The sequence below is a fragment of the Octodon degus genome, unplaced genomic scaffold (assembly GCF_000260255.1).
Source record: "Octodon degus isolate 3935 unplaced genomic scaffold, OctDeg1.0 scaffold00073, whole genome shotgun sequence".
Lineage (NCBI taxonomy): Eukaryota > Metazoa > Chordata > Mammalia > Rodentia > Octodontidae > Octodon > Octodon degus.
Genome location: NW_004524649.1, coordinates 2,655,150 through 2,676,097, shown reverse-complemented (window position 1 = coordinate 2,676,097; position 20,948 = coordinate 2,655,150). Strand labels below are relative to the sequence as shown.

At 54.1% G+C, this 20,948-nt stretch overlaps 1 protein-coding gene across 1 annotated transcript in view; it reads left to right on the top strand.

Moving 5' to 3' along the window:
* The first annotated feature begins 545 nt into the window (after window positions 1-545).
* The window catches only part of Syndig1 (synapse differentiation inducing 1), a 95,497-nt gene continuing 75,094 nt past the window's right edge, over window positions 546-20,948 (top strand). Inside the window, exon 1 of the mRNA XM_004635574.2 lies at window positions 546-619. The gene's annotated coding sequence lies outside the window, so the exon portion shown is untranslated. The remainder of the gene's footprint in view (window positions 620-20,948) is intronic.

Sequence of the window (20,948 nt, the reverse complement as noted above, 5' to 3'; positions counted from 1 at the left end):
CCTGCTGTCTCCTGGATTGTGGGATGGCAGGTTGGAATGCCAGACCTACGGGTGGGTCCCTCAGAACCCCAGCCCAAAGGAACCTAGCGAGGCCTTTAGGACCGAGGGGAACCCTTGCTTCCCGGAGTCACTATGAATTCCTCCCCGCCCCGCCTCATCCCTCCTAGTTCCTGACGAGACCCCCCGCGTGGCCGGTGAAGTTGGCGGCCGCCTCCTCTCCAGTATCCCCTACCCTCCCTCTCCTTTTTCCTTGTCTCTCCTCCCGCCGCCAGCCTCAGCCGGAGCTGCGCCCCGGCCTCCGCGCCCGGATCGCCCCCTCCCGGTCCCCTACAGGGGCGAAGAGAACACGACCCCGCCCGCCCCGGCTCCTGGGCTCCTGGGCGCGCGGGGCGATCGGGACGCGGGGCGGGGCGCGCGGGGGAGCAAGAGGAGGGACTGGGGGAGGGAAGGAGGAGGAGGGGCAGGAAGGGACAGGAAAGGGGGTGAAGAGAGGGACGAAGAGGGAACGGAGCGCTGGGAGCTAGAGGAGGCGGGCGCCGCGCCGCGCCCCGCACCGCCCGCACGCGCGCCCGCCGGGGAGACGCGGGGCCGCCTGGGCGCGGGTCACCTTGTCCCAGAGGTGAGTCCCTTACCGGGGGGTTGTCGGGGGCGGCAAGCACAAGGGACACGGGGATTTCCCGGCTCCGACTCGGGAGCGCGCAGCCCCGGGGACGCGGAATCCGGTGGGTCCGGTGGTCGCTACGGTGGGGTAGAGCGCGCGGATGCGGAGCTTGTGCGAAGGTACAGAGGGCTCGGCTGCCCTCGGTCCCAGAGTCCAGAAGCGCAATGGGCCGGGGTCGCCCAGTGCGCCGCGGGGATCAGGTCCCCGCGTGACCCCGCGAGACCCCTAGGCTGGAGAGCAGCAGCCGCGGGGCTGGGGACCCAAGCCACGGCGACGGAGAGGGAGGGGACCTGGTTTGCAAGCAAAAGGGTGAAGAGGCGAAGCGAGAGCGCGCGTGGCTGGGAATCCTGGCGGCGCCGGGTCGCAGGCCAGGACTCGGAACCCCGCAGCCGCTGTCGCGAGCTGTGCTCTTCGCTAGGCGACAGCCCGCAGCCCAGGAGCCGGGATAGGAGCGAGCTGAGGCGCAAGACCTCCAGTCCACCCTCGTTTCTCTCCTGTGGCGCCCTCCGAGGGTCATGGAGGAGTTGGAGTCCCCTCTCCAAGAGAAAAGGCTCTGGGTTGCGCGCCTCCGCATACTCCATCGGATGGGAGCTTTGAGGAGCCTATGAAGGGTCGAAGAAGGGATCTACCGGTCGCCCTCATTCCTGGGGTCCCAGTGGATGTAGAAGCCCGGCTCTGGGCACTCACACTCCAGGATGCATATCCTATAGCCACAGATGTGCCGCCCTCCCTGGTTTCGCGGCGGGACTATGCGCTCGCGCCTACCCAGCCAGGCCGGTGTCAGCATAGCAGATGGTAGAAGGGGTTTGGCTAGTTTGGAGACGTGGGTTGGGGGAGCTGGCTTCTTTTCTGGGTGAATCAGGCCGTGGGGCACGCGCATCTATGTCTTCAGGGATCCCTCCTGCAGGCTGGCATGTTTAGCTCCAGCCCACCAGGAAGGGGGCTGTGGCGCAGACCTGCACCCCAGGGGTGATGGCCTCAAAACAAACCTAGGGAGCCAACTTTTCCTGCTGGTGAGCCGCGGCTGGGCAGCCTCGTTAGTGCCGGTCAGGATCCCAAAAGAGTCCCTGCCAAGCCTCAGGTCTGCGGGTTCTGGAGAAGACAGGGCATCTCCTGACCAGCGGCAAGCAGTGAGCTCCCGCGGTGCTCTGTCTTTGGAGATGGACCACAGGTGCCAGGCCTGTGGGATGTGAGACTTGGCCCCCGCTGGGAGCAGGGGGGCTGGGCTGATGAGGTGCCGCTCCCCCTGCCCCAAAGTGGAGCCTTCCTGACATTCATTGAAGGAAAAAGGGGTAAAGCTATTTTTAAACTTTTTATGATGGAAAATTTCAGTGCACAAAGGTAGAGAGAAGGGTGCACTGCACCCTGGCCGGCACCCAGCCACCGCGCAGGAGGGAGGAGGCCATGTTTGATGAGCAATGCCAGACCTCCTTCCAAAAAACGTCTGGGCCAGAGGGACGGCTGTCATGGCCCGGTTCGGTCCTGCCACATTCCGTTCACAGTCACAGCACCACTGTGTACCTACCCCACAGGCATGCACAATTAGAGTCTATCCGTACCCAAGAAAATTAATTAATTTAAACCCCAGATTCCCTTGATTCCTCACTGGCTTCACCTGTACACCCACCCACCCTCCTGTCTGTCCTGAGGACCACAGTTCATTTCACTTCCCACGACCATCAAATGCCTGATGTTTGCTGCTGCTGTTGTTTTGCCATTAGTCTCTTTGGGAAGGACCCCAGTGCCTAGACATGCTATTCCCTGGAAAGAAACGTTGCTAATCATCCTTTGAGAGTGTAGGTAATGTGAAAAGTGAAGGCACCCTCCTTCTGTTTGGGGACAGACAAGGGCACCTGCTGGTAGAAGGCAGAGTCCAGAGCCTGGGCTAGCTGCAGCTCTGACCCCTTGGTGGGGTGGGCTTGGGAGCTTGTGAGGTACCAGCTGAGCCTACTAAGCCCGAGAACTTTTCCTCTTGGTGCAACTTTAACACTCAATTCACAGATCACAAGCAATTAATGCCTTCCACATTTAGCGTTGATGTAGAAGAGCTACCCTGCAATCCACTCATGGTTCTTGTCAGTTTTGCTTCTCGAGCTGTTACTATAAAGAGAGGAGAGAGTTTTCTGAGCATTGCCATTCTGAGGCCCAGGCTCAGCACTGCAGCCTCGTTTATTAATGAAGCCTCGGCTCGTCACACAGGACATGCCGATGGGCTCTCTGCTTGCTAGGGCTTGACATCCAGTGCGACTTGTGCTCACTGGAGAGGCACATGGTTCACAGGCAAGGCCACTAGAGGCCAAGGGAGGGGACGTTCTCTCCCGCAGGGCCCCTCGCACCCTGCACACCTCTGTGGCTGACCTTCGACAGAAGTTGTTCCTCCCGATAGTCAATGGCAGCTGATGTTTGAACAGCTTTGTGGGATGCAGCTTAAATGCACCCCCTGTCAATCTGTCCAGTGAAGGACTTCTTACAAGTAGGTGGTTACATCCCCACAATCACACCTTGGTCTCCGTGTCCAGCATGGCCCTGTGCCCCTCGCTGTGCCACTCCAGGGCCCTGTGCCCACTGGAAAAATGCAGATCCCTGGGGACAACAGGATGCTTGCACACCGTAGTTAGAATGAACATGGAGTTGTGTGCACAGTGTTCTTTGAAGGGAGTACAGGCAGCAAGCTTGAAGGACTGAGTGTTCATTTGTGGACATCAGCAAACCAGGGGACAGAGCAAAGCCATGCATGGCTGCCTGCTGCTGCCACACAGGATGGCTCCACAGGAATGCCTGGGTCTGAGAGGCTCTCAGGCCATGCTGTTGACCTAGCATCCCTACACTGGGAGCATTGTGCCAAAATGTCAAAACAAGCAAAGGTATCCACATTGAAACCCAGCATGGGGCTTTCTACACAGGTCACCAGGACTGGAGTGAAGGTCGTAATAGCAGCCAACATGTAATCCTTCATCATTCGCTGTGCAAGAACCTTGAGCACCCCAAACTGTCCCTGCGGGTTGGCGCAGGTGTATGTCAAAGAGAATCTGCAGGACTCAGGACAGCCTAGTCTGCAGCCCATGCTGGCCACTGCAGAGTGGAGTCAGGCCATGTGCTGGGCAGCGTCAGGGATCTCGTACTTCTGCCCCAGTGCCCCAGGGAACTTTCTGTGGCACCTGTCAGGTAAGAAGACTCTGTGTCCAGTCTTTGGCCTCTGTTGTTAGTAGCTGGATTAATCTTAGACAAATTTGAATTTTTCTTTCTGAGATCTGTTTCTCTCTAACCATGTTGTCTGGACACTTTAAAGACAAGGTGCTTTCAGCTATCACTATCAGCTAAAGGAAAGAGACTCTGGATTGGAAGACAGATTTGTGCCTTTACTGGAGGTCTCTGTGGGTCAGATTTGTGTCACATGGCTTTCTGAGGTGCTAGGGGGAGCCCAGGCCCAGCCTTACATGCCATCCCCATCCCACAGCTCTGCTTGTTCACACTGGAGGGGTTGTGCATGCCCCTATATGGCAGGTGTGGAAGTGTGGTGAGCAGTCCTGACAGCCGGGACCCGCAGGAACACTGCGAGAGCCACAGCTCTGAGTTGCATTGCATGCCCAATGCCACTCCATTTAAACTAATGTTACATCATAAACGTTACATGATGTGGCCCAAGGTCAAATATCTTAAGGTCCATTTTAACAAACTGCCACCACTGTGTGTGATCCTTGGTGGCCTCAGCTACATTATGCTGCTTGAATGGCCTAAATCACTTACATCACCGAGTGAGAAATAATCTCTTAAATTACCACTAATGAAGTAAAACTGAAACCCAATGCTAAAGGACCACCGCTAATGAGCATTAGGACCAGAAATAAGTCTTAGAACCAAAAATACCCTAACCAGGAAAACTGTACACAGTAGAAAATGATAAAATAAAAGCTATTTCAGAAAGTACAAGCCAGGAAGCAACTTTGGGCATTTTCCTGCATAAAAAGGATCCATTTAGGAGCTCAGTAAACATTCCTGCAGAGAGGGGGACCTTCTGATATGGAAGTGTATACCAGTAGCCAGCACGAGAACCTATTGCTGTGTTTGGTTCCAAAGTGATCCTCAGTCTGGCCATCCCAGCCTAGGAGAAGTGACCACTACAGCAAGCACTGGCAGGTCCAGGTGTGTGAAGTCCTTGGGACGACCGCTGACCTGAGCGGTCAGTATCAGTGTGTTCCCCGCCAACAGGAGCCACAGTGTCTTTCGGAGCATCATAGTCTGCTCCGAACAGTGAGTAGAAAGAAGAGGGTTTGCCGACTCCTGAGGTGCAGTTGCTGTTGTTCCTTTTCTCACCGTAGACCTTGAGTTGTGACTGCCAGGGGCCTTTCAGGAAACGCACACCTCGCACTCCCAGCTTCCTCCAGAAGCCAACTGCTAGCCTGTTTGGGAGCGTGAGAGTCAGCAGCATAGCCAGGGATCAGCTCAGGGGCTGAGTCGTCTGCCAAGTGCCATGGCCTCGCCCCTCTTCTTCCTGCCTAGCATTACCTGCACTCAGGCACTGGACTCCAGGGTGTGGCCCTCTCCCCCTGCTGGCCTTTCTGCTCCCTCAGCTGCAGCATTGCTGTCTCCCCTGTCTTCTTCTGACACCTGTCCCTGTAGGTTCTTGACAGACAGTCACAAGCAGATCCAGACAGGGTGGCCAAGGGCTTTCTTGGGGCCCTAATCCAATGGCTGAGCTGTGGCCTGCAAGTCTCACCTGCTCCTCTTCCTCCTGCCCTCCAGCTGAATGGGCTTGCATCCTAATGAGCCCAGAAGTCAGAGTACACCCCAAGCTCCAGAACCCCAGACATCTTCACTCAACAGCACAGCATGCCAGAGCTGAGCTGTGTCCTGTCTTGGTGGAGCTGGCATAGCTTCTGTGCCTGCCTGGCCCCTCTAGAGCCTTAGTCACAGACCCATGGCTACACCAGGCTCTTCCAGCCAGCTGAGTTGGGAATCCTGGGGTCTACCTCCAAAAGTTTATTCCTGTATGTCCCTTCCAGTCCCTGAGAACAACGACCGCAACCCAGAAACCTCACCCCTCCCACTCCTGCACTTAGCTGGGACCTCCTGCCCTGGGGTCTTCTGCACAGTTTCTCATCTCCTGTCCAGCCAGCTCAGGAGCTGTGGGCGAGATCCCTGCCTGCCACCCTGTACTTCTTGCCTGTGGGCAGGGATTGTCCAGGAACAGATTTGTGCCTACAGCAGTCCTCAGTCCCATTGTTTTCCAGTGACACAGGACATTGGAGGAGGACATCAAACTGTGGAAAATGTCCCTGTCCAGCCTCATCTCTGCTTCCTTCCATTCCCAGAATAATGGATTTCTCAGGCCCATAGCATGCATGTGCACACACACAAAAAAAAACTGCACAAACCTGTGCATGCAGAGTCTTACACTTGGGCTCTCGCACACGCTCCAGAGTTGGTTGGCTGTGTCTCTGTTGACTTCAAGATCGCACTGTTCTCTCACAAAAATAATTTACAAGATTGAGGCCCTGTAATCAGCTGTCAGTGTTACACCACCTTGGAGCTCGGCAGCATTTTTCAAAAGTTCAGGAAAGAATACTCCAGCTGCAGTGTTCAACATTTCTCCAAATGAAGAATTGCCCTACCAGATAATACAAAGTGGCAACATTGCATTCATTAACCTGGTGTCCCTGACAGTGGCTACTATGAAAAAAGAGGAAGACCAAGAAAAAACAGAAACAAGCGGGCATCGTTAAAGAGGTCAAATGACACAGCTGCTAAGCAAGATAGTAGAGAGGTGCTGAGAAAGTTGAATAAGACTCTTGCCTAGCCCAGCAACCCCCTCAGGGAAGGACTCCAAAGAACTGGAAGGTGTTTGCCTTCCCTGGTGCATAGCAGCATTGGTCATGATAGAAAATGGGTGAAATCCATCACTAGATGACCATGTAAAGAATTGTGATCATCACACACACAGAATTTAACACTGTTCAGCCTTAAGCAGGCAGCCAGTCCTGGTGGATGCTCCAACATGGATAAGACACAGAGATATTTTGGTGGATGAAGTAGCCAATCAGCAAGACACAGGTGCCTGCACATGGTTCCACTGACATGGGGGACATAGAGTGGCCAGAATCATGAAGAAGAAAATAGAGCGGTGGTGGCCAGGAACAGGTGGCAGGGAATAAGAAGCCACGGTTCAAGATGTCCCTGGGCCACTGCCCCCTGTAGGAGCCCCCCCTGAGGGAAGCCCCTCCACCCCACAGCAGATGAACTCCCAGTCATGGCCTCCTCCTGTCCTCAATGCCCAAGTCTGCTGGGTGAGACACGGACCACAAAGTGCCCGTGAGGGCTGCACAGAGCTCAACCCAGGTACGGATGAGGAGTGGTGGGACCCTGCCAACGACTCAAAGAGGAAAGGGTAAAGCAGGAGGCAGAAAGGTGGGCTGGGCAGACGGTGCAGTAAAGATGAAAGAACAGAGTGGCGGGGGTACTTAGTGTGGAACTTGGGGGGGGGCCTCCAGCCTGCACAATGGTGTTCATGTGGGTTTAATACACAGTCCTGGCCACCTGGTGCTGCACGGGGTGGCCCTGAACAGCATTGACCTCGTGATTGGGAACTGGACAGAGCCGCTTACATGGCACCCTCAGTGCCATCTCAGGGCATCTAAAGTTGCTGGGACCCTGGGGGCTGCCCAGTGACCTCGAATTGGGTGCCCTAAGTGACAGCTCAGGGCTCCCTCTCAAGTGTTCTAGCAAGAGACAAGCATTGCATGCACTTTTCTGATTCCTCCTCGGAGTCTTCTATGGCTGAGGCTCCAGGATCCTGTGCCATCCAGACTCAAGCGAGGACAGAGAGGCCGCCTCTCCCTACCTTTCCTGGGTGCGTGGAGGCCACAACATGGGGCAGGAGTGGGCAGTGGAATGAGAATACTGTGCCCGCCTTCAGAAAGCAAGTTTGGACATAAAACCCCAGAAAGGAAATATCCAATTCCTCGATCCACACACAGAAGGCTTCAGGCCACAGATGCAAGAGGGGTGAGACCCCTTCTTACTGGAAAATTGCAGGGGTCCATTTTACTCGGAGACCTTTCTCTGCTCTCTGTGATTTCCCACTGCCTGCATGAACCTAACCCTGTGTTCAGGAAGTGTGCCCTGCAGTGCGAGAAGTGTGCCCTGGAGTACCGGAAGTGTGTCCCAGAGTGCAGAACTTGTGCCCCTGAGCGTAGCACTGGCCTGGGTCCTGAAGTCAGAGCCCCCTCCCACCTCCCAGTCCTAGGTCACTGCTGCAAGCGCTACGCACTGTGTATTGAGTTTAACAGAAGGACCTCTGTGCTGTGGAGGATCTTACACCCCAAAACTTACTCAGTTTCTTCACTAGTGTTTTTACTGAAATGGTGGAAGGGCCAGGGCTAGGCTGGAGCTTCGGCTCCTTGTGGATCAAAGCTGATTGGACCCAGGGCTCTTGCCTGCCCGCTCCCTTCCCACAGTTCCTTCCTTGGGCCTAGTGACATCTCCTTTAAAGGAGCCCTGGATGTCCCTGAGCATGGACAGGGCAGGCCAGACACAGTGCTACGAAGACCTCAGCAAGGTGAAGGCACAGCTAGCTGAGCTTCCAAGCTGGACACAGGGCTCCTTTCCCCACCAACCTGAGCATGGCAGGAAGTACTGACCACCTTCTGGCTCCCAGATGGCTGCTGAGGGAAGGGAGGCAACTCTGGCTCAGAGACCTCCATGGCCAGAGCGGGGTCATGTGGCTACTCTTGGTTATGAAGCAGAGCGGGAAAAGGATGAGGGATTAACTTTACTGGCTTCAGGTGAAGGTTGGGGAGGTGAAGGCTCCCAGTCGCCTCAGGTGAGAGGGGCACCCCACTTCACACACAATCTTGGTATCCCCTGTTCCTGGACAGTGGCCAGCCAAGGGTGGGGGATGGAGCTGATCCCCCAGTGGGGGCCAGGCCCAGGGTGGGGTGAGCTTGGGCTGCAGACTGAAGCACTGAGGATGAACCCCAGGGGTTCCTCCCTGAGACAGCTGGACCCGACCCATGTGTGTCCTCTGAATGTTCCATGCTAGAAGCCAATCCTGATGTGGTGGTGCTGGGCTGTGAGCATCAAGGGTAGGCTGGGGAGCAGGGGCCTCAGGTGGATGCCACCTGCAGGGCCCAGCATGGGTCTCCAGGATGCTTCGCAGAGACTGGTCAGCGAGAGGCCACCTGGACCCTACCGGCCCCCATGCTGCCCCTTGTTGTCTCACCTCCAGTCAGAGCCCAGCAGGTGTGGCCAGTGGCACCAGCCCATGCTGTGGCCCCTGAACCATGGACTAAGTGAACTTCCTTCCTGCAACAGAAAACACAGAAGGCCCTTAGACAGCAGGGGGCTGGGGAGTTGGACCATTGACATGAAAGAGGTAGGGATCTCCAGCAGCTTCCCGAGCACCTGGAGGTGGGGTCCCCAGGCCCAGCCTGTAGGCTACCCCCCTACAAGGAGGGCCCCACCCTGGAGGCTACTCTGTGGTTTGCACTAAGCACCTCTGGGCTTCCAGCAGTGCCAGGTGCGACAGCTCTCTCAGTTCAGCCCAGTGAGGGGGAGCCTGTGGCTCCTGTGGGCAAGGGTCATGGGTGCAGTGCAGTGATCATGACTGTAGCACAGCTTCAGGTAGACAGTCCCAGGGGCAGACAGGCATGGCTCGTGGTGTGTGTGGTGTGGCTTTACTTGCCATGGCTAATTTATAAAAATATGGATTTTGGGTCAAGAAATGTAATATGCTTAAGATTTGTCTTACGTAATGGTACTGTGGGACCCAGTATCCAGCACCCCTTGTATCTGACCCCAGAGCCAGAGGTCACTGCTGGAGCCTCTTCTGCTGCCGTTCAGGCTTGCTGGAGGTGGGTATTACAAAGAGGCACGAAGAGCCCAGGACTGTGACCTGCAGGTTTAGCTGCCAGACCTGTTCCTTACCAGTCTTTTGTCACTGACATGGAGCCAGGCAGCTGCATCTCACGTGTACCCTGTGAGTGTCACCCCTCCTTTGACCTCGATATCTGTGCTGACTCTCATCGCCTCTCCCTCATGGGCAGGCTTGCCAGCCCTGAACTCTCTTGCAGACCTCACAAGCTGAGGAGCCAGGGCTGCTTCTTCTATCCTCAGCACTGTACCCCTGGGTGGCCAGGTGAGGTGCAGGTGTTGTAGTCAGTATTTGGTGTGCTGAGCTTTGACCTGGATGTATAGACAGGGAGCCGGCGCGGCACCGTGGCTCTGAGCATCCAGAGTTCTGGTTGAGAGCAACAATGCAGAGAGGCTCATGTGGCCAAGTGGCAAGAAGACGTGGTCATACATGGTGGTGGGCATGGCATCTCTCAGAGGTGACCCCAGAGCTACAGCCCTGTGGACCGGGAGGTGCCACCTTGATGGATGCAGAGGCTTCCATCATGGATCCAGGCCTCTGCAGGGCCCCAGTGGGAGCCAGCAGGCCTGACAAGGAGCAGGTAGCACCTGCAAGGAGTGAGATGCCACCTGCTGGACCCGTACTTGGAGAACCACCAAGGGGGGAGCATTCAGTGAGCCATGTATCCAGGTTCCAACCACCTCAGCTGGAGGGGACCTCACTCTGAGCTCTCTGCAAGCCTTGAGGGCTGGACATCAGAGGCACAGGAGCTAGTGACCTTTCAGAAGTATGGTGTCTGTAGGAGGGCAAGGAAGGAGGCAAGAGGGAATGGAGAACCACCTTGCAGGCAGTGGTAACCTCAGCCCAGGTGGGACAGGCTGGGCTCAAGCAGGTGCTGGAGATGGTCTCAGGTGGCCAAAGTGGCCCAGGCTCAGGATGAGGAATGAGAAGAAAGGAAGGGCAAGAGTGTGGGATGTGTGCTGGGACATGAGATTCAGGGACACATCCTGAACTCCATGTGGTCACTCTCTGTGCTGTCTGGGGCCTGGGGCCTGGGGCTGCCGGACCTCTTCAGAGCAACCAGGCTGGGTCATGCAGGGAGCCTACTGTGTGGAAGAGGCACATGGATGGCATGTCACTGTGTTTGCTTTTGTGGCTTTCACTGATCAGGTGAATGACCCCGTCCTGTGTCAAGAACATCCCAACCTCTGCTGGTCCTGGTGACAATAGCCATGCTTGTTATGCTTCTCGTTGTGCAGATTTAAGCTCAGGCACTGCTATAGCTTTTATCTTTTTTTGTTTGTTTGTTTGTTTGTTTGTTTGTATTTTAGTACAAAGTCTACAGAGTCAATAGGGTTTCACTGTGTAGATCGGACTCATAGTGATCTGCCTGTGTTCAGCCTCCCAAGAGCTGAGATTATAGGTGTGCGCCACCACGCCCAATATCAATCGCCATCTCAGTGCGCCCCGGGGGTGGGGCCAGCACAGCACACCGGGGATCAAATCCCAGCTGCTGCATCAGCCTAAGCAGGCACTTTAATGTGCTAAGCTATTTGGCTGGCCCTGTAGCTTGTACCTAGATGACCCCCAAAATCACAGTCAAGGGCAAATGCCTGGATGGACAGAAAGGAAGGAAAGAAGCTACTTTGCTACTTCACTGTTTTGCTGCCTTCTGCCTGCCCCGTCTGCCTGCCCATAGACTGTTCCTCCCCTGTGATGCCCCTCTGCCCCTCAGGGTGCCCCCACCACCCTGCCCCCAAGCCAGCCAGCTATGAGCCAAAACTTCTACAGACTGTGAACTAAATAAACCTTTTCTCTTTTAACTTTGAATGTTGGGTATTTTGTCTCGGCAACAAGAAAAGTAACCAAAGATATGCACAGTATACAGCGTCCAGACTCAAAGGGTCACATTTGCCCCTGTACTGTGACCTGGACCTTCACACCCCTAACCCTCAAGGCAGGGGCTCTGGGTGAGTTTCCCAATACCTCACTTTGTAGCCCAGATTGGTCTCGAATTTGTAATGACCCTCCTGCCTCCGCCTCCCAAGTGCTGGGATTACAGGCGTGCTCCACCATGCCTGGCTTCTAGATACCTCTTGATATAGCTCTGAGTCTGCTTGGACCAGGGCCCCTGTCCATCCCTGGTTGGCTGAAGTCCAGTGCAAGAGCATGTGGAGATGACCCATCCTAAGCCCCAGTCCTCTGGGAGAAAGACAGTCACTTTGGTGCCACCCCTGCCCTACCTGTATCCCAGGACAGACTGGTTAGTGGGCTGAGTCCATCTCCTTTAATCTTCAGCCATCCAGCTCTGTGTTGGGTGAAGGCCAGGAGGCCAGGAAAGTCACCTGGGAATTGATTGACACAGTCACGGCACCTCTGCACACTGCCTTCCTCAAGGTCACCAGCATGACCATCCTCTTAGATGACTGCTGCACCTGGAATAAATACTCCCTTCACACCGAGCCAGGGGTCTCTTTGCAGAGTCAGGATCAGACTCTGGCACCCAGACTGGACTTTCCCAGTGCATACGAAAAGAGGGAGGTGACCCTGACGCTGTTGAGGGCCAACAGATCACTCTGAGCATGTGGCGGCAGCCTGGTAGATGGACGTGGTTCCTGCTTCCTATCCAGAAGCTGCAGGGAATGGCTGTCCCTGAGCAGCAAGGGAGGGGCCCTGCCACCTTTCCACGTGGGTCTCAGTGTGCTCGTCTATTTCTGCTGGGAAGCCGGCTGGATGCTGCCAACAGCGCTTTTAGTCTGTGAGTCGGGCAATGAGTGGTGCTAGCCCAGTGAAAGGACATTTTCCATCCTGGAATGTGGCTATCTCCCCACCTATTAAGCTCTGCTGTCATTTCTCCCAATGGCGTCAGGCAGTTTTCAGCTTACAGATGTTTTGGTTCCTTGATTAAATGTATTGCTAACTATTCTTTGTGATATGAAAGGGGATTTTCTGTGGTAGAATAAGGGAGGATTTTGGCATTGGCCAGCCTGGCTGTGACTATTCCTTAGCAGGCTTTGGTTTCTCTAAGCCTCAGTTTTCTTGACTAAGAGAGTCACCCACGGAAATATTCCAGTGTTCCAAAGTTGCGGTGTTACAATATATACTTGTCACATAGTTACTGTGTTATAGTGTTTTAGTGTATTGTACTATTCCAGTGATACAATGTTTCTGTTTCAGCTTTATTCCTTCCTCTATTATATTTGCAGTGAAATGATTGTTTTTGACACATAAGACCTCTCATCTTGACATGAAGTCAAAATGGGCCCAGCAGAGTTTGGGGGATACTGTTTGCCATTATACTATAGATATTTAAAAATCTTCTCATGCTTATTTTTATCAGTGACACAACTTCATCCATTTCTTATTCTCAGGTTTTACCTACTGCTAATCCCCAACACATATACTACCAGCAAGGCTTCTTGTTTGCTTTTCTTCAGCATGGATCCAGCCTTAGTAAACTTATTAAATTCTATTACATTTTCAAAGCATCAGCAGTATGATTCACTTCGCTTGGTATCTGGCTCTCGCTTGTATTTCCATAACCGCATGGAATCTTACCCTTCTATTCTTAGGCATTTAGTGCCTTGTGGCACTGATTCCAGGCTGTATAAATCAAATGAGTTTATTCCTCTCTTTTAATTTGTGATTTTTTTAAAATGATGAATGAGGTCTTTCAAGTCCAGGACAGGATAGGGCTGGCCCAGAGGGGAAGCGGCAACCCGCTGCCTTCTTGTGACCCCCACCTGCACCAATCCACAGAGTGATAAGACCAATGGTCTCACAAAAGTGACATCTCCTCAGGGACAGTAAGGGCCTGCATTTTCAGGCAACACTGGGACCGCTGCTGTTACAAAGTACTTGGAGCTGGTGAAGAACCTCAGCAGAGCCAAACAGCAGAGTTTATCTCGTCCTAACTCCCCAGAGCCTTGCAGGCTGGGCAGGTCCAATCCCCTTTCCTGGGAGCCCAGCCTCAGAGCAGGAGCAGTTGATAGATTGTAGACTATGTCTCCGGGCTTCCACCCAGTGGGGTGGTGGCCCTGTTGCTCTGCTTAGCAATTGAGGGATGAACCTGCAAACAAAAAGTCTCTTTGCCTGAGGGAAGCTGAGAAGCAGAGAGAGGAAAGGCCCAGTCCCCAAGTCCCTGTCTTGGGTAAGCCCCAGGGACTCCAGCCCCTTCCCCAGAAGGGGATGAGGTGTGTGTGTGTGTGTGGCGGACACCATCTACATGACCTCAACCGTGAACACCCATCACTACCCAGAGTCTCTGCCACCCCTTATATTGACTGAGGCTGTTTGGGGTAAGAAGACTTAACCAGTGACCACTCTCATAGCAGACTTTTCACAAGCCACTACAGAAGGGAACAGTAGACAGGAACTTCGTGCCCTTTGGCCACCATCTTTCTGTTTTCTACTCTTTGCTCCAGGCCTCCTGACAGTCTTCCTGCCCTTCCTTGTCTGGCCTGTTCCCTTTAGGTGATGTCCCCCAGAGCTGCCTGTGTGGCACTCAGCAGGCTAGCTGCTATCCTGAGTGTATCTGCACCCCCTTTTGCCTGCTGATGGGCACACAGGCTGGGTTGTACCTGGGCTGATGTGTGCACTGAGCCTGGGCCCCCCCAGACTTGGGACTTCTACCTCCAATCGCAGTTCTTTTCCTAGTTTCCCAAGGAAGCTGCCTTCTGTTCCTAGCATGACCATGGTCAGTGGGCCTTAATCCTCCCAAGCCCCACAGGTCTGAGGAGAGGTGCGACTGGCTCCTGACACTGTCATAGTGGTGACAGGAGCGAGGCGTTCTCTCTTCTGTCTCCTCGCGCCCCACCGCAGGCATCTCAGGAAATCTGTTCGTGTTGACTGCCACCCACTTCCATGGGCCTCAGGGGCTGCAGGCTGAGTCTGCACTGGCAGGAGAGAGGCTACTACAAGTGTGAGGAGTGCCTGTGTGTGCCGGCCCATCTGGCACTCGTGGATTGGCAGTGACATGTCACTGCAGAGAAGCTGGCCTGGGCCACGCTGGCTCCTGGGAGAAGGACCATTGTCAGTCATTCAGGACTGACAAAGGGGTGACCACTAGCGTTCTACAGACACAGGAAGTCCAGGCAGGCATCTGAAATGAATGCAGGCAGAGCCGGTCCCGGGTTGCCAGCCATGGGTGCAGAGCTGGGGCAGGCCCTGTAAGTCCTGTCAGTAGAGGGACTGTGGGAGCAGAGGTGTGAGCTAGTGTGAAGCCATGACCACTCCCGCAGTCCGCAGCCTCTGGGCTCCGGGAGGTCAAATGACCAAAAGGTGGAAAGGGAGCTCTGAGACAGCAGCCCTCTGCTGGCAGGGGCCAGAGCAGCGCCTAGGATCCCTACACAGAGCCCAGAGTCACTGCTCCATGGTGGTGTTCAGTTTGCTCACTGTGTCTCACAAATGGCCACTGCACGATGCCAAATGGGATGCTTCAGTCTGTGAAAGTGAGAAAACACAATTGCAAGATGCTTCTGCTAGAAAGCGGTGGAAAGAAAAGGAAGACCTCACGTGCTGGGAAAGAAAAGGCAGAGCACCTGGATTTGTCTTCCTGCAGACCAAGGGTTTCATCCTCCTCCCCTTGGGGACTTGGGGCTCAGAGATCCTGTGCTCCTGTAGGCTGAGGACAGTGTCCGTGGGTGCTCTGCAGCTGGGAGCCAGTTCCCAAGCAGGCAGCAAGGGCGGGCCTGGGGCAAGATCAGCTCATAGTGCCCCCAGAGGAGAGGTTTCCCAGGTGAGGGCCTGTGTTCAAGGTCACCACCCAGCAGGATGGTGGACACTCAGGTGTGACCCCAAACACCAGAGCCAAGAGGTCACTGGCTCTACCCGTGGTGTGCAGAAACACGGAAGGAAAAACAGATCTCCAAAACCAACAAGCACAAAACCAATGGGAGCCTTTAGGAAGAAAACTCACCCATCTGCCCACCCTGGTATACAGTGTTTCTGCACTTTGGCCAGTATACTTACGTATGTCGCTACGCTTATACATAGAGTGTGTTAAAACCCCAGAGCAGCCATTCCATTGAGACATAAAAGCCTAGCTTTGGGGGTCTGTGAGTCTTCAGGGGAATGCTGGCCAGGCTCACACTCAGGGAAGGGACAGTGACTCTGAGGCATGTGCCTGGGCTCACCTGCAGCTAAGCCCCTGTCCAGCCCCTGACCAAAGCTTTGCTGGCCTCCACCTCAGCTCCTCTTCCAGAAGGGTGGTGGTGACAGCACTTACTCTTCCAGGGGCTCAGTGGGCATGGCTCTGTGCCACCCACCCAGCAGGTGGGAGCCTCATGCTAAAGATCCTGGTGTCCCATCCAGGGAACCCCATGGACTAGAGCAAACCAGGCTGGTGCCCAGATGCAAAATCCTGGGTTCTCATTTCCACAGGGCTGCTTCCAGCTGGCACCTTGGCTTCTGCCTGGGGCTCTGCCCACACCCAGCCTAGCTGACAGGCCAGGGAGTGACAGTCCCCTGGGAAACCTGGGCCATGGATGGGCAGAGCTGGTGGACCAGGCTGCATCGCCGTGTGCCTTGTGCATCACCGCAGGCCTGCAGGATGGAGCCCTCCTGTATTCTGTCAGCCACGGACCCAAACATCCAGGAAACAAAAGATGGAACCCTCCTCCCAGCACCCATGTCAGAGCACTTGCCTCACATCACTGGAAGCCAGCAGAGCTAGGCTGCGTGAACACTGCTTTCCTTCAAGAACAGGGGTGTCCAGACGGGGTGTCTCCAAGGGTCCTATAAGCAGCACCCCCTGGAGTCCCCAGGAGGCCGCAGTGCCCAGGCTGGCACCCCACCCCCACCCCTCGGGCCACAGGCAGGTACAGGAATCCAAGCCTGTTGCTCTGCACCACTGCTGAGTCCAGGGCAGCCTGAATTCCGACCCACAGCAGTCATGGAGCAGGGATCTCTGTGTCCACTGGGTGGCCATGTCCCTAGGGAAATGTCTTTGGCAAGCATGGCTGCGGTGACTGAGTCAGGGCATGCTGGCCTGGTCAGAACAAGTTGCACCAACTCAAAGTCGAGCCCAGGGAGGACCCCTCAGAGCCTTCGTGGCAAGGCATTCCTGCAGACCATCAGGGGAAGAAGGTGACTGCAAAGCAATTGCCTCTCGGGCCTAGCAGCTCTTCTGGGGACTTCAGAATAGAGTCCTTCTATAAATATTCTATCTAAATCTCTCTCAGGAATGTGCTGGTTCACTCCCCAGATCAAACATAAACCACCATACCACTCGACATTTGGCCTCCAGCTGAGCGGTGTGTGACCCATGGGTTCCTCTCCACCACAGGGCTAAAGTGCAAGGGTCCCCAGGATAAGGTAGGAGTGCCACAGCATAAGTGTTGGCAGATAGGTGCCCTGATGCTTCTGAAAGACGTCTGTCCACAGCAATCTGTGTTTTTATTTACTCTACCTTAAACTATGACAGTAGATGATCTTTAACAGAAATGAACTTTAACAAAATCATATGCAATGGGCATCAAGTTGCCACAGCAGGATCCTTGCATGATCAGAAGCAGGGCCAGGTTTTGGAGCCTCATCTCTACAGGCAGGCAAGCACCCAGTGCCTCCCCCAGCCACCATGTACAGGGGATAAAGCTGGGAAGTTCCTTCATCTGGTGTCTGGATGCAAAGGCTCTGTGGACTGCCTGCTTAAACAGGAGCCATGCTGTCCAGCCCAGGAGACAGGCTAAGGGTTAATCATGAGGGAGGTGGGTGCCCCACCATGCCATGCACTGCAATGCCCATGCAGGCTGTGAGCTCTGCTGAGAGGCCCAGCAACAGTGTGACTCAGCGTCCAGGCAGTAAAAATAGCCCAGGGCCTGAGAATCTCTCCGCCTCTGCTCCTGGCATCGGGAGGGAGTGCTCGGGGCAGCAGCTTCAACCTGCTCCTGGCCCACGCTCCCGGGATCCCTCCCCACACTGGCTTCCCACAGCTCTGTCTGCACCAGCAGCCTCCGTGCAGCTCCTGGACTGCCTCCCACCCAGACAGTGGGGCCCATGCAGCAGGGAGCTGTGCATTCGACAGCCACTGGCAGGCCCAGCCTGGAGAAGATCCCATCTCTGCAGACCTCCCTCCTCTGTGAGGGACTCCGCCCATGTGTGCTGAGGTTTTTGATGATGGCTCTGGCAGCAAGGTCCGCAAGGCACAAGGTGACCTCCTGGTGCCCAGAAACTGCAGGGACTGGGACCTGCAGGCCTCTTGTGGGGCAAGGTGAGCCATGTGGCAGCAGAAAGCTTGGGCCAAGCCAGCACCACAGCCTGCTCCTCCTTCATGAGGTGGCAGCAGTGTCATTGTAAGGGACAGCTTTGGCCAGAGACCCAGAGTCTCCTCTGGGCCCCTCAAAAGCCACCAAGTCCTTCAGAGCCCTGAGAAGTGGTTCTAGGAAGTAGACTTGGAAGGACATAGCCAGCCCTGGATTCACCCAGAGTCACCACTGTGGGTGACCAGGCGCAGCATGCTGGGCTCAGGACAGAAACAGCTCTTTGGGACCACCCAGGAGCCAGAGGCTACTGCACTTCCCCTGCCAGTGCCCATGGGTCATCAGTGCTGCTGAGGCCTCAACTTCCTCCTTATCCCGCAGTTCCGAGAGAGGGACAGGGACAAAAGGGACTCACAGTCAGTTTGCTGGTGAGAGCAGGGGTCTCAGAAAGAGGCTGCACGTGGCTTGCTGGGGCTCACATGACTAAAGCTGCTCCAGGCTGTCTCTGCGCCTACTGCTGCTGGTACTGAGGTTGACTCTGCTGCCACTCGCAGATGGGAGTTGGTGGAGCAGCTCGGAGTGGCCCCAGCACCCAGAGAGGGGTGCCCACCTCCCCTGCAGGGCGGCCAAGGGCACCAAGACCCTCTGTGCTAGAGACCAGAAAGCAGGACAAGTACACTGGGAGACGTGTGAGATAGAATATTGCTCTGACTTTTAAAAGGAAGTGATTTTGCCATCTGCCATCCCATGGAGGGGCCCGGAGAACTGAGTGAACTAAGCCAGATGTAGAAATAGAGATTGCACTACCCCAGCTGCATGAAGCGGGAGCGCATTTGGTACTCAGCTCCCCAAGATGAAAAAGCAACGAGGGTGCAGTGTATTTCAGGTATGGGATAAATGCATAGCGGGCAGTGCCATGGCCAAAGGGAGGAGGAGGATGGGTGGTGACCCAAGATGGCAGACACTAGTCTGGTCCACCATAGCGACTCGCCCTGTGGCACCGTGTCATGCACCCTCAGTAGACGCAAGGGCGATGGTTTTTATAAAGAGATCGAGCAACAGCATGGAGGCTTCCCTGACATGCTCTGGTAGAAGCGGCCAGTGGGGACTGGCTGTGGGATCTGCTTCCCTGGCTGGGACTCAGGATGGGCTCAGAATCCCAGGATACCTGGCTGTCACTCAAGGAGCCCCAGAGGACCCCCGGGCAGGGCTCGCTGCTGCCCCAACTGGCACCCCATGTTCCTGTGGGAAAAAGCCCAGTGGACACAGGGGTCCAGGGCAGCTGCAGCAGGCAGAACTGTGGAAATGTGGGAACCTCCGTGGCACAGAGCAGGAGCTACAAAGCAAAACCAGTAACAAGGAGAGTAACTGTGGAAACCAGGGGAAAAGACCAGGCTAACAGGTGAAAAGGGCAAGAGATTAACAGCCAAGGTGTGCATGGGGTAGGTGGAAAATTAATATTGAAGGGGATAATATTTAAATGTCAGACCACTTAAAAGCCCCTGGGAAGATAAAGGTGGGTGAAATAAAAAAGATTTAAAATAAATATTGAAATGAACAAACAGAAGCCTAGAGCCAGCAAAATTAAAAGGAAAGCCTGGAAGTTAAAGATTGTACGTTAAGGCAAAAATAGAATTCAAATGAGCATGCAAAGTTAAAAGAAGACTAGAAATTGGAAATGAAATAAATATAGTCCTTAAAAAGATTTTTAAAATGATGAAATTTCACCAGCACCCACTCCACTTCCCCAAAGCTCAGACCAGAACAGTCACCAGGAGGGAGGCAGTGGGGGCCAGGGAGAAGCCAGCGCTGGGACCAGGCAGAGCATGGAGCTGATCCAGGAGATGGAGCACTTGCTTCAGATACCCTCATGGGGATTCCAAGAGCAGCGTGGGGTAAAGCCATACCCGAAGTCTGTGCGGAGGTCACAGCCAGAACACAGATCTTTCTGGAGTGAGCATTATATGGTATCCTGTGTGACGTCCCTCAGTCCCTGTGCAGTTGCCTGGCACCCAGGGTTGAGGGACACAGGATAGGGGACAGGTTTCCTTTAGGATCTTATAAAGAGGCTTTCAGCACACACATGTATGTTGGCGTGCACATGTGTGTGTGTGTGTGTGTGTGTGTGTGTGTGTGTGTGTGTGTTTTGGTTATTTCTTTTTATAATCCTGGAGCTCCAATTTCCCTTGAATTGTTGATATCTTTTTTCACCTTCAGTTTTTTAGAAGGTATTTTATTTATACCATTAGATGCTACTCTTAAAATTTTCATGTGAATTTCTTAGAATGCAAATTCTAGAGTTGGCACTGTCTTTGCCCTTATCCTTAATAAGAGTCTTATAATCCTGTCTTACCCCATTGATCATATTTCTATGCCTTGCTTTTAGCCCCTAGAATCAACCCTTTGCTCTCATCGTTGTTGCTGTTTTCCATTATCAATGCTTTTAGAAGGTTGACCATGTTCTATTCTTGCCTCCCATCCTATGTTCTATATTTACTTTCTGTGATCATTTTCCTTGCATCAGGAGGGCATTCTTTAGTAGCTCTTTCATAAAGTTCTGGTAGTGATTCATTCTCTCAGGCTTTGGACAAAAATCTTTTGTTCTCAGAGCCAGGGAGATGGCTCAGCAGACTAAGGGCCTGCTTTGGTAAGCACAGGGACCAGGGTTCAATCCCCAGTCCTGCACGCCACGCCAGCCCCGCCCCTGGGGTATGCTGAGCTGGCAACCAATTCCGGGCATGGTGATGCATGCCTGTAATCCCAGCACTGGGGAGGCTGAAAACAGGAGGATCACACTGAGTCTGAGCTGTGTAGTGAGGCCCTATACCAAATATGTGAATGAAAAAGAAATCTGTTTTCTTTTGTGTGTGATAGTTTAACTAGGTATAAAATTCCAGGTTGAAAGTATTTCCCAGCAACTTTAAAAGTATTTTTTATTTTACTGTGGTTTATCTTGTTGTTAAAAAAAAAAAAATCAGGGCTGGGGAGATAGCATGGCAGCATAAGCACCTGCCTGGCAAGCACAAGGTCCCGAGTTTGATCCTTGCTACCACATGCTGTGCCAGCCCCCAGCACCCCAGGTGCACCATGCTGGGCCCAGAACCAGGCATGGTGGCTTAAGGTCTGTAATTCCAGCACTAAGGAACCTGACAGGAGTATCACTATGAGTCTGAACTGCATAATGAGACCCTGTATAAAAATAATTTAAAACATAACCTACTCTTAGTCTTTTTCTTGTGGG